Source organism: Dasypus novemcinctus, chromosome 1 (genome assembly GCF_030445035.2).
Source record: "Dasypus novemcinctus isolate mDasNov1 chromosome 1, mDasNov1.1.hap2, whole genome shotgun sequence".
Taxonomy (NCBI): Eukaryota; Metazoa; Chordata; class Mammalia; order Cingulata; family Dasypodidae; genus Dasypus; species Dasypus novemcinctus.
Genome location: NC_080673.1, coordinates 136958105 through 136968985, shown reverse-complemented (window position 1 = coordinate 136968985; position 10881 = coordinate 136958105). Strand labels below are relative to the sequence as shown.

Sequence of the window (10881 nt, the reverse complement as noted above, 5' to 3'; positions counted from 1 at the left end):
TAAGGTTTGCTTTTTTTTTTTTTAATCCCTCTTGATGATAACTTTGATAAAGGTCATTTATCAAAAACTTACATTTGTGTGTAAGTTTTTAAGGAATCCCAAAGTTAGGTTAAAAAAAAACATTTTTGGGATTACAGGTTGCATTTATCAGTTTTTATTGTTTGTTTAATTACTATGCTGTGTGTTATTTTATATTTAATGTTTTGGGAAACTGAAAAAATAAAACCTGTTCTTTAATTAATAAAAGTCTTATTAAAAAAAAAGAGTCCACCACCTACCCCTAGGTCTCAAATGTATTTACCTACATTTCCCTCTGGAAGCTTCATGATTCCAACTTTTATATTTAGATCTTAGATTCATTGTGTTTTAATTTTTGTGTAAGGTGTGACATAGAGATCCTCTTTCTTTCTTTTGATTATGTATATCCAGTTTTCCCGGCACTGTTTGTTGTATAGACTGTTCTGGCCCAGCTCTGTGGGTGTGACAGCCTTGCCAAAAATCACTTAACCATAAATGTGAGGGTCTATTTCTGAACCATTAATTTAGTTCTATTGGCCTATAGTTTCAGCTTCCTGCTAGTGCAACGCTGCTTTTACCACTGTAGCAAGGTAATATGATTTAATATCCAGGAGTGAGAGTCTGCTACTTCATGCTTCATTTTTTAAAAAGATTTATTTATTTCTTCCCACTACCTCCATTGTTTGTTCTCCGTGTCCATTTGCTGTGCATTCTTCTGTGTCTGCTTGTATTTTCATTAGGATGCTCCAGGAACCAATGCGTGGACCTTCTGAAGTGGGAGAGAGGTGATCATTCTCTTGCACTACTGCAGCTCCCTGATCTGGTGCACTTCTTATTATCTTTCCTCTGTGTCTCTTTTTGTTGCATCATCTTGCTGCACCAGCTCTCCATGTGGACCAGCATGCCTGTATGGGGCAGCACTCCTGCGTGGGGCAGTATTCCACATAGGCCAGCATTCCTCATGGGCCAGTTTACCACACAGACCATCTTGCCTACCCCAGGAGGCCCTGGGCATTGAACCCTGGACCTCCTATATGGTAGATGGGAGACCAATTGCTTGAGCCACATCTACTTCCCTTGTGCTTCACTTTTGATAGGTTTCTGGCTATGTGGGGCCCCTTAACCTTCAAAATAAATTTGATAATTGTGTTTTCCATTTAAAAAAGTGCTGATGAAAATTTTATTTGGATTGCATTGTATCTGTATATCAATTTTGATATAATTGACATCTTAATGTTATTTAAGCACAGAATGTTCTTCTATTTATTTAGTATTTAGGTCTTTTTAAATTTCTTTTAGCAATGCTTTATAGTTTTCTGAATACAAGTGGCTTTAGATCCTTGATTAAGTTTGTTCCTAAATATTTGATATTTTAGTTGCTATTATAAATGCAATTTTTCCTAACTTCAACCTAAGACCACACATTAGTAGTTTATAGATATACTACTAATTTTTGCATATTAATCTTATATCCCAACATTCTACTGAAATAGTTTATTAGCTCCAGTAGCTTTGTTGTAGATTTTTTTGGGACTTTCTATGTATAGGTTCATATCATCTGTGGATAGTGAAAGTTTTACTTCTTTCTTTCTGATTTCATTCATTCCCACCAGATCTGTTATATTTTTATGTATGCTTTCCAATCCTTTGTGCTCACCCAGTGTCTTCTTAATATCCTTGGTCTCTTTAGTCATCTCATTAGATTTGTTAAGTATGTTTGTTTGAACCCCTATGATTAGCTGTCTCAACTTCTTTATGTCATCTGTAAGCTCATCTTCCTCCTTTTAATGGGTCTTTTCCAGTTTGTTGGTGTGGATTGTAGGTTTTTTTATTTGTGTCTTGCCATCTGGCTTACTAGAGATATTTATTCTGAATGGAATTTCTCTCTTTAGTTTAGGGCTTTCTTACCCTTTCTCCCTTGCTGGTTGTTTAGTTGAAACTGGGGAAAGTTTCCACCACTCTTCTCCCCTGTTTTGGGTAGAAATGGAGCTTCCAAGGCATGGAGCATTCTACTTATGGATCTTCACTGTAGATTGGTAGCCTCCTCCTTCCATTCTTTCAAACCTGTTGCAGGATGTGCTTCTGGTCTCCTGGGCTCCCTATGCTTTATGAAGTTCTGGGTGATTCCTAACTGCTAAGTAGGATGAGCTGACTCATGGAGCACCTTACTCTGCAACCATCCTGCCCTTTTGCTTTAATTCATTTTTGAAAATAGTTTCACCACATATAAAATTCTTGGTTTGCATTTGTGTTCTTTCAGATGTTTATAGGATTCAGTCCACTGCCTTTTTTCCCTTGGTCTCAGATGAGAAATCAGCACTCAGTCTAAGTGGGAGCCTTTTGTACATATCACAATGCTTTTCTATTGAGGCTTTCAGAACTTTCTCCTTGTCCTTTGCATTTGATAGTGTGATCAATAGTTGATAGTTAGTGCATTACTTACCTCAACTCTTAGCTTGTCAGGGACAACAGGACCTGTGTCTACTCCCGCCATCTTTGCCTTCCATCCTGTAGCAACCATGCATGAGTGTATCTCCATCCACATTGGCCAGGCTGGTGTTCAGATTGGCAATGCTTGCTGGGAGTTCTACTGCCTGGAACACGGCATCCAGCCCGATGGCCAAATGCTAAGTGACAAGACCATTGGGGGAGGAGATGACTCCTTCAACACCTTCTTCAGTGAGACTGGCGCTGGTAAGCATGTGCCCAGGGCAGTGTTTGTAGACCTGGAACCCACAGTCATTGATGAAGTTCGCACTGGTACCTACCGCCAGCTCTTCTACCCTGAGCAGCTCATCACAGGCAAGGAAGATGCTGCCAATAACTATGCCCACAGGCATTACACCATTTGCAAGGAGATCATCAACCTGGTTCTGGATAGAATTCACAAACTGGCTACCCAGTGCACAGGTCTTCAGGGCTTCTTGGTTTTCCACAGCTTTGGTGGGGGAACCAGTTCTGGGTTCACCTCCCTGCTGATGAAATGCCTTTCTGTTGATTATGGCAATAAGTCCAAGCTGTAGTTCTCCATTTACCCAGCCCCCCAGGTCTCCACAGCTGTGGTTGATCCCTACAACTCCATCCTCACCACCCACACCACCCTGGAGCACTCAGATTGTGCCTTCATGGTAGACAATGAGGCCATCTATGACATCTGCCGCAGAAATCTTGGTATTGAGCGCCCAACCTACACCAACCTTAACCGCCTTATTAGTCAGATTGTGTCCTCCATCACAGCTTCCCTCAGGTTTGATGGTGCCATGAATTTAGATATGACAGAATTCCAGACCATCCTGGTGCCCTATCCCCACATCTACTTTCCTCTGGCCACATATGCCCCTGTCATCTCTGCTGAGAAAGCCTATCATGAGCAGTTTTCTGTAGTAGAGATTACCAATGCTTGCTTTGAGCTAGCCAACCAGATGGTGAAATGCAACCCTTGCCATGGTAAATATATGGCTTGTTGCTTATTGTACCATGGAGATGTGGTTCCCAAAGACATCAATGCTGCCATTGCCACCATCAAGACCAAGGTAGCATCCAGTTTGTGGACTGGTGTCCCACTGGCTTCAAGGTCGGCATTAATTACCAGCCTCCCACTGTGGTTCCTGGTGGAGACCTGGCCAAGGTCCAGCAAGCTGTGTGCATGCTGAGCAACACCACAGCCATTGCTGAGGCGTGGGCTCTCTTTGACCACAAGTTTGACCTGATGTACACCAAGCATGCCTTTGTTCACTGGTATGTGGGTGAAGGGATGGAGGAAAGAGACTTTTCTGAGACCCATGAGGACATGGCTGCCCTTGAGAAGGATTATGAGGAGGATGGTATAGATTCTGTTGAAGGAGAAGGTGAGGAAGAAGGAGAAGAATATTAGTACCCATTTCTCAGCCCTAAAGCATGTCTCGCTCCCAGTACTTCAGCTTCTCCATTAGTTACAAGGCATTTAAGCTCTCTTGTTAGCTTGTCTACACTTGATTGTGATCATGTCTTTTCTTTCCATGTGTATCTGTAAAGTTTTCAATCATGTCTCAGTAAAGGCTTTAAGAAAAGTAAAAAAATAAAATAAAATAAATGATAGTGCCTTTATTCACATTTATCCTGTTTTATGCTTTTTGGATTCTTAGGTGAACTATTCATGTCTTTTGCTAAGTTTGGGAAGTTCTTTGTAATTAATTATTTGAATAGCTCTGCCCCTTTCTCCCTTATCCTACTGGGTGCCCATAAAGCACATAGTTGTATGCTAGTTGGTGTCCCAAAGGTCTCTCAGGAGGCTACTTTTCAATTTTTATAATTTTTTTTTTTTCTGCTCCTTAGCCTACTCATGTCAACTGCCTTGCATTTGTATTACTGATATTCCTTTGGCCAGCTCCAATATGCTATTGAAAGCATCCCAGGAATTTTTCATTTCAGTTATTGTGGTGTTCAACTCCATCAGTTGTTTGTTCCTTTTCAAAGTTTTTACTTATTTATGAAAAATTTAATATTGGTAATTAGTGGTTTACCTGATATCTTTTATTTCTTTGTATTTTCCCTCACCTCTTTGTGCAACTTTAAGATCATTTTTTTTAAAGATTTATTTTATTTATTTCTCTCCCTTACTCCCCCAATGATCCAGCCAGGGCTTGGACACCATGGTGGCCAGCCATGAGAGTGGGGGCTGGGTGCCAGTAACTGTCATGCAGAGAAGGTAATTTACTGGTCTTTACCATAATTAAGCAGCCTCTTCCTTTCACTCTTCCTTGGATGCTATAAGTGTTCTATTTCAAAATAGTAGTTTCAGACAGTTCCTTGCTGTTTAATTGTTATTTTGGGGTAAGGAATGAATCCTGGAATTTCTTACTCTGCCATCTTCCCACAGTTCCTCACAGTCCCAATATATTATTTTAATGCATTTAAAATTTTGTTTATTAATTAAGTTCTTATGCAATTTGGGGTACTTTTTAATATTTTAAACAAGAATTCTTTTGCCAACCTACCCGGATCTGAAAAATTAGATTTCTTATAATGCCAAATCATTGTATCTATGTGGTTTGACTTATGAACAATTGAAGCACACTTCAAGATATGTTTATCTATGCACAAACTTATGACAATATCTTTTAAATATGTTATGAGATCATGTAACTAAGCAAGATAATGAATGACTTACTTTAAGTGGGGAAATATTTGGAAAACGTTTATGAATATTGTTCCTAAGTAATATTAGCAAATACTATCTGGCATACAAAGAAAAGAACAATGGTTAAGTTTTTTTTTTTTCCTTAAGTTTAGTGATATTTACTTAATAGATAGACATTGTTACAAATTACCATATCAACGGTTCAATAAAATAAGACATATCATCACCTTCATAATTAGCAAAGTGGCATGCTATGTAAGTTTTCTTAATAGATGGGAAATGTATATTCACTTTCCTTGTCAAAAATTGATATTTGATCCAAGGTACTAGTAAAAATAATAGAATTATTCCATGAAAGTTAAGAAATTGCATGGATCCTAACCACTCTTTTGTGAGTTACCAGTCAATAAAACAAAATTAAAGATATATATATATACAAATATTGGAAATTTGAGAACATATTTTCAGCATATTTGCTTCTATATCTGATTGTGGAGTATTGGAGAATTACCTAAAATTTTAAATAAAATAGGAGAGAAATTTAAGAAGCTGATTAGTTGTAAATTATTACAAAAATATTGATAAGTCTTCTAGTAGATATTAAGTGTTAAAATTCTCAAAGTAATGGAAGAAATAATTTTTTAAACAAATCAGTTTTATTGATACAAATTAATAAAGCATACACTTTATCCAAAGTGTAAAATCAGTGGTATTTGGTATAATCAGTTAGTTATGCATTCATCACTTCAATCATTATTGAAGCATTTTTATTATGTCAATAATAATAATTCACAAAAAACAGACAAAAATCAAATAAGAAAATTCCTCATCTCTCAATCTCTGTTTCCCCTGCTGTATATAATTCCTATTTCTGACTATTCTTGCACAATTATATATTTGTTTATTAGGCAGTTTTATTGAGATCTATTCACATACCAAATGATATATCCTAAGTGTGTAATCAATGACTTTGTTTTTAGCTGTTAAAAAGTCTTTCATTGTAAAATTGTAACATATGTGGAAAAAAGATTGAAAGAAATTACAAATTTTAAAAGAGAGTACAAGAGAGTACAGGTTAATAGAATCAATTATAAAAAATAGCATAGCAACAAACATTTATAAATGTAAATAATTCAAATATACTAGAAATTAATTATAACACAATTCTAATTTTTATATTAAAGCAAAACTGTTGGATGTAATAATCTCTAATAAAATAAATTATTGTTTTAGTTTTTTAACTTCCATTTAGGTCATAATTATTTCTAGATATTCAAATCCCTACTTGAGAATTTTTCACATCTTATTGGAATGAATTATAGCAGATAACAATTTGCCAATTCATAATTTTGTGAGGCAGAAAATCTCAAAATCTTGTTCAACAGCAGTCATGTTAAGTCATTATTGATCCAGATAGATTGCTTTAATTAAAGAGTATGAATAAGAAAGGGTTAAGAAAAGCAAAATATCAAAAATATGTCTTTTCTCCAGTCCACCTCAATTAAAAGCAAGTGTCTATTTTGTATGAAAAAAATTACAGATTACTGATCACAGGAAAAATTTGCCAGTTGCACTGAGTAATTATTGTTCATTTACTATGATGTTCTTATTTTACCTTTATCTGGTCTACTCCAGCTCTTTTTTGGTTACTATTTGCATGAAATACCTTTTTGCAAACTTTTAGTTTTAACCTGGTTGTGTTCCTATGTCCAAGGTGGGTCTCATGTAGACAACATACAGATGGCTCATATCTTTTTATCCATTCTATCAGTCTATGTCTTTTGATTGGGGAGTTCAATTAATTAATATTCAGTGTTATTACTGTAAAGGAATTACTTACTTCATCCATTTTGTCCTTTAGCTCTTTGATGTCATTGTTCTGTTGTCTGTCTTCTTATCCTTTAGTTTACCCTTCCTAATAATTTTCATTTCTAAACTCTTCTCCAATCCTCTCACCCTTGTTTTTTTCCTTTCAGGCTGCAGCATTTCCTTTCATATCTCTTGTAAATCTGGTTTTTGGTAACATATTCTATCAGTTTTTGTTTGTCTCTGAAGATTTTGAACTCACCTTCATTTTTGAAGGACACCTTAGCTGGATACAGAATTCTTGGCTGACAGTTTTTCTCTTTCAGTACCTTAAATATATTATACCAGTTTCTTCTCTCCCCCTGGTTTCTGATGAGAGATGGGCCCTTAATCTTACTGAGGTTCCCTTGTATGTGATGCTTTGCTTCTCTCTAGCTGCTTTCAGAATCCTGTCTTTATCTTTGATATTTGCCATTCTGAATAGCAAGTGTCTCAGGGTAGTTCTATTCAGATTTATTCTGTTTAGGGTGCGTTGTCCTTCTTGGATATTGATACTTATATCCTTCATAAGGTTGGAAGTTTTTGGTCATTAATTCCAAAAATATTCTTTCTGCTCCTTTTCCATTCTCTTCTTCTCAGAACAATAATGCTAATGTTTGTGCATTTTGCATTGTCATTAAATTCCCTGAACCTCTGCTTCATTTTTTCCATTCTCTTCTATTTCTATTCTCCTGTCTTTTCCAGTACAGATGTTCTGTCCTCAAATTCACTAATTTTCTCTTCAAGCAATTCAAATCTGCTCTTATGTGCCTTTAATATATTTTTAATCTCAATCGTATATTTATTCTCATAATGTCTGTTGCTTTTCTTTGCAGACTTTCAAATTGTTCTTTATGCTCTCCCAGTATCTTCTGAATATTCTTTTTTTTAAATTGATTTTTTAAAAATTTCTTTAAAGTGTGTGATTATTACTGATTATTGTATTAAATCCTGTATCTTTTTAGGATATTTGGTTTGTTCTTTTGGCTGGACCATCTTTTCCTGTTTCCTAGTATAGCTTGTATTTTTTTTTTTAACTGATGTCTAGGCATCTGAATATGTTTCCATCTCTGCTTTTCTATGTTCTTCAAGTGAATCTCCAGATCAGAGATTCAAAGCAGGATCTGCTGGCCAAATTCACTGATGATAAGCACCCCAACCTTCCCTTCCTTTTCCCTTGAAAAGCTGACAGTTTGGATGATATCTGTTTCACTCTCAGTTGGCAGCAGTGAGTCAGGGGTTTACCTTAATTTAATATCTTGGGGATAGGGGAGGAGAGACCTTCCTGGCAGCCATGGAGGTTTGGTAACTCACGTTTGTCATTTTGGCTTCTTTGTCTCTCTGTCCCTCACCCTTCTGGGATTTGTTTAGCATTGTCTTGGTCTATCATCCCCCAAAGCATGTCCCTCAGATATCTTTTGTCTCTTTCTCTGTTGATTTTGTGAGCACATTTAGCTCTGCCCATTAGTCTATTGCCATTTTACCATACTACTCAGAAGAAAAATTTTATTTTCATATCTTAAAGACATAGCTAATACTCTTTAAAATACATTTAAAATAAATGGAGGGAAGCAGCTGTGGCTCAATTAGTTGGGCTCCTGTCTACCGTATGGGAGGCCCTGGGTTCACATCTTGGGGCCTCCTTGTGAAGGCAGGCTCACCCGCAAGCACTGCGGAGTGCCACCCACAATAACCATAGAGAGCTGACTTAGCAAGTTGATGCAACAAAAAGGGAGACAAAGCAAAAACACAGAAAAGCGTGCAATGAATGGACACAGAGAGCAGAAAACAAGCAATCCACAAGGTGGGAGGGGATAAATAAAAATACAGACTTAAATAAATAAATAAATGGGAAAACATTTTTATGAAAAGAAATTCCTGTGAGAGCTGTATAAAAGAAGAATTAAATATATGGTGGGAGAATGCCTTCTGTTTGTAATGAAAGGTTTTCAAAAGAAAAAGTGTCAGATATTGTTAAATAGCTCTATAAGTTTGAGGATTTCTCCCAACTGATCAAAAGAATTTGCTGAAAAAAATATTGTGGTGAAATAAAAAATGAATAAAGGATAAAGAGCCTGAAAATTGTAGGAAGAGGTGGGGAGACATGTAAGTAAGAGGGGGTTGTAGGAAGGATAGTCTTTTCAAATTGATTTGCATTTGTACTTCAATACCAGAGAGAGCAATGATATAAACCACAGCTCAGAGCTTGACCTTCAGACATTTGTGTTACTAGAGAAAAACCTCTAATATGTTTTATTATACCAGGAAACTAAACTCTACCTCAGGTTATGTAGTAGGGTCTATTTGTATTAATTAAAAAGTATAGGCATATTTTCCCTTATGGCAAACTGAAACACTTAATATCTGGATAAAATTTAAAAGGCACTTTTAAAACTCTTTTTTGACATGGCAATAAAATAAAAATCAGTGCACTCCCAAAAGAAAGGAAAAACTGGAATTCAGAGGTGTATACTTTTACCAAAACTTAACCTATTTCTTTGAGGATACACAGGATGTGGCATAGGCAGGGAAGTTTAAAATCTAAAGGCTTGCCAGAGGTCCATCTTTCTCTTACCACCATGGTCACATAATGCTGGAATCCCAGGATCAACCCTCAAAGTTAGAAATGAATACCATTACACAAAGTTTGGTCTCCCCCCTAGCGGTGCCAAGGCACTCAAGCCTGGAGGTCTCTAATCAATATGCTCTGCAGGTGGTGCTTCCTGTGAGAGCCGGGTCTACTTCTTGCTTGACTCTCTTTTAGCTTCAAGTTTCTTCCATGAAATCAGATAAATTCACTCGAGCTTGTGGCCTCATTAGAGAGGCTGTAATGCAGGGAAACAAAATAGTTTCTCAGCAGGGAAATATGTGGGCCTGATTGAAATTTATTGGTAAAGTACAGAAAGATTCATCTTTTTGACATTGATGATCCTGGGAAAATTAATTTTCAAGAATCTCAGATATTAAATCCTGGTGATAGTTTCTCCACATTTAATACTCCTTACTGCAGAGTGGCCTTGGGTATCTGCTAGACAACCATTTTGCAGAGCTTGTGCAAATCTATGCACAGAGGCTTCCAGCTCTCAGTGTATCTTGGAGCTTTTAATTTGACCATCGGACCAGCCCCCTGGGAGCTGCTTCAGGGCCGCCAGACTGTTTTAAGTCAGATGTGTGTGGCCAAGCATCTCCAGCCCGGGATGACCAGTTCTCCTGTGTTGCTGGGGACCAGCATAGGTGTGAACCCCTCGAGTGAGGTCCTAGCCCGTGTTAGCGCTGAAGAAACGATCGTGTGTTCAGAAATAGACCTGAAGAATCCTGCTGAAATACACCAGCAAATTCCCATTTTTAGCCAGAAAGATCAGACCTCTATGCAGTAGAGAAGATAAAGCCCTAAGGTGTATGTTTTTGACAGACCATGGAACAGGAAGACAGGATTCTGCAACATAATCAACTAGCTAATGTTTTTTTTTTAAAGGAGATTTTCTTTTTTTTAAAAAAATTTCAGCTATTTCGTTTTCTGGGAGCTCTCAATTGAGATGTTGGAACCTTGGCACACTCATACTCTTCACACCAAATTAAATAGTTAAAAGTGTGCAGGGTCAGGTACAAAGACTCAGACTGGCATTGAAGAACACAAGGAAAGGGTCCTGGCTCTAAAGTGTCTTCGATATTGCAGTTGCCTCAGAGTTGTTGGTAAAAGTATCAGATCTTGGTATCTGATTCACCTAATACAAATGTATTTTTACCCAATTTGCTGGTATGAGAACTATTAACTAACTTGTCTGAAGCTACTCTTTTCCAAGAAATACCATACAAGATACTTTTTTTTTTTTGGTCTCTGAGCAGCTATGGGGAAGACAAAATGATAGATCCTTGGTGTTTGCCAGAGGGACAACCCA

At 37.0% G+C, this 10881-nt stretch overlaps 2 pseudogenes; both read left to right on the top strand.

Moving 5' to 3' along the window:
- Positions 1-2537: 2537 nt before the first annotated feature.
- Positions 2538-3944, top strand: LOC101440299 (tubulin alpha-1B chain pseudogene; annotated as a pseudogene).
- Positions 3945-8276: 4332 nt separating this feature from the next.
- Positions 8277-10376, top strand: LOC101411330 (omega-amidase NIT2 pseudogene; annotated as a pseudogene).
- Positions 10377-10881: the final 505 nt, after the last annotated feature.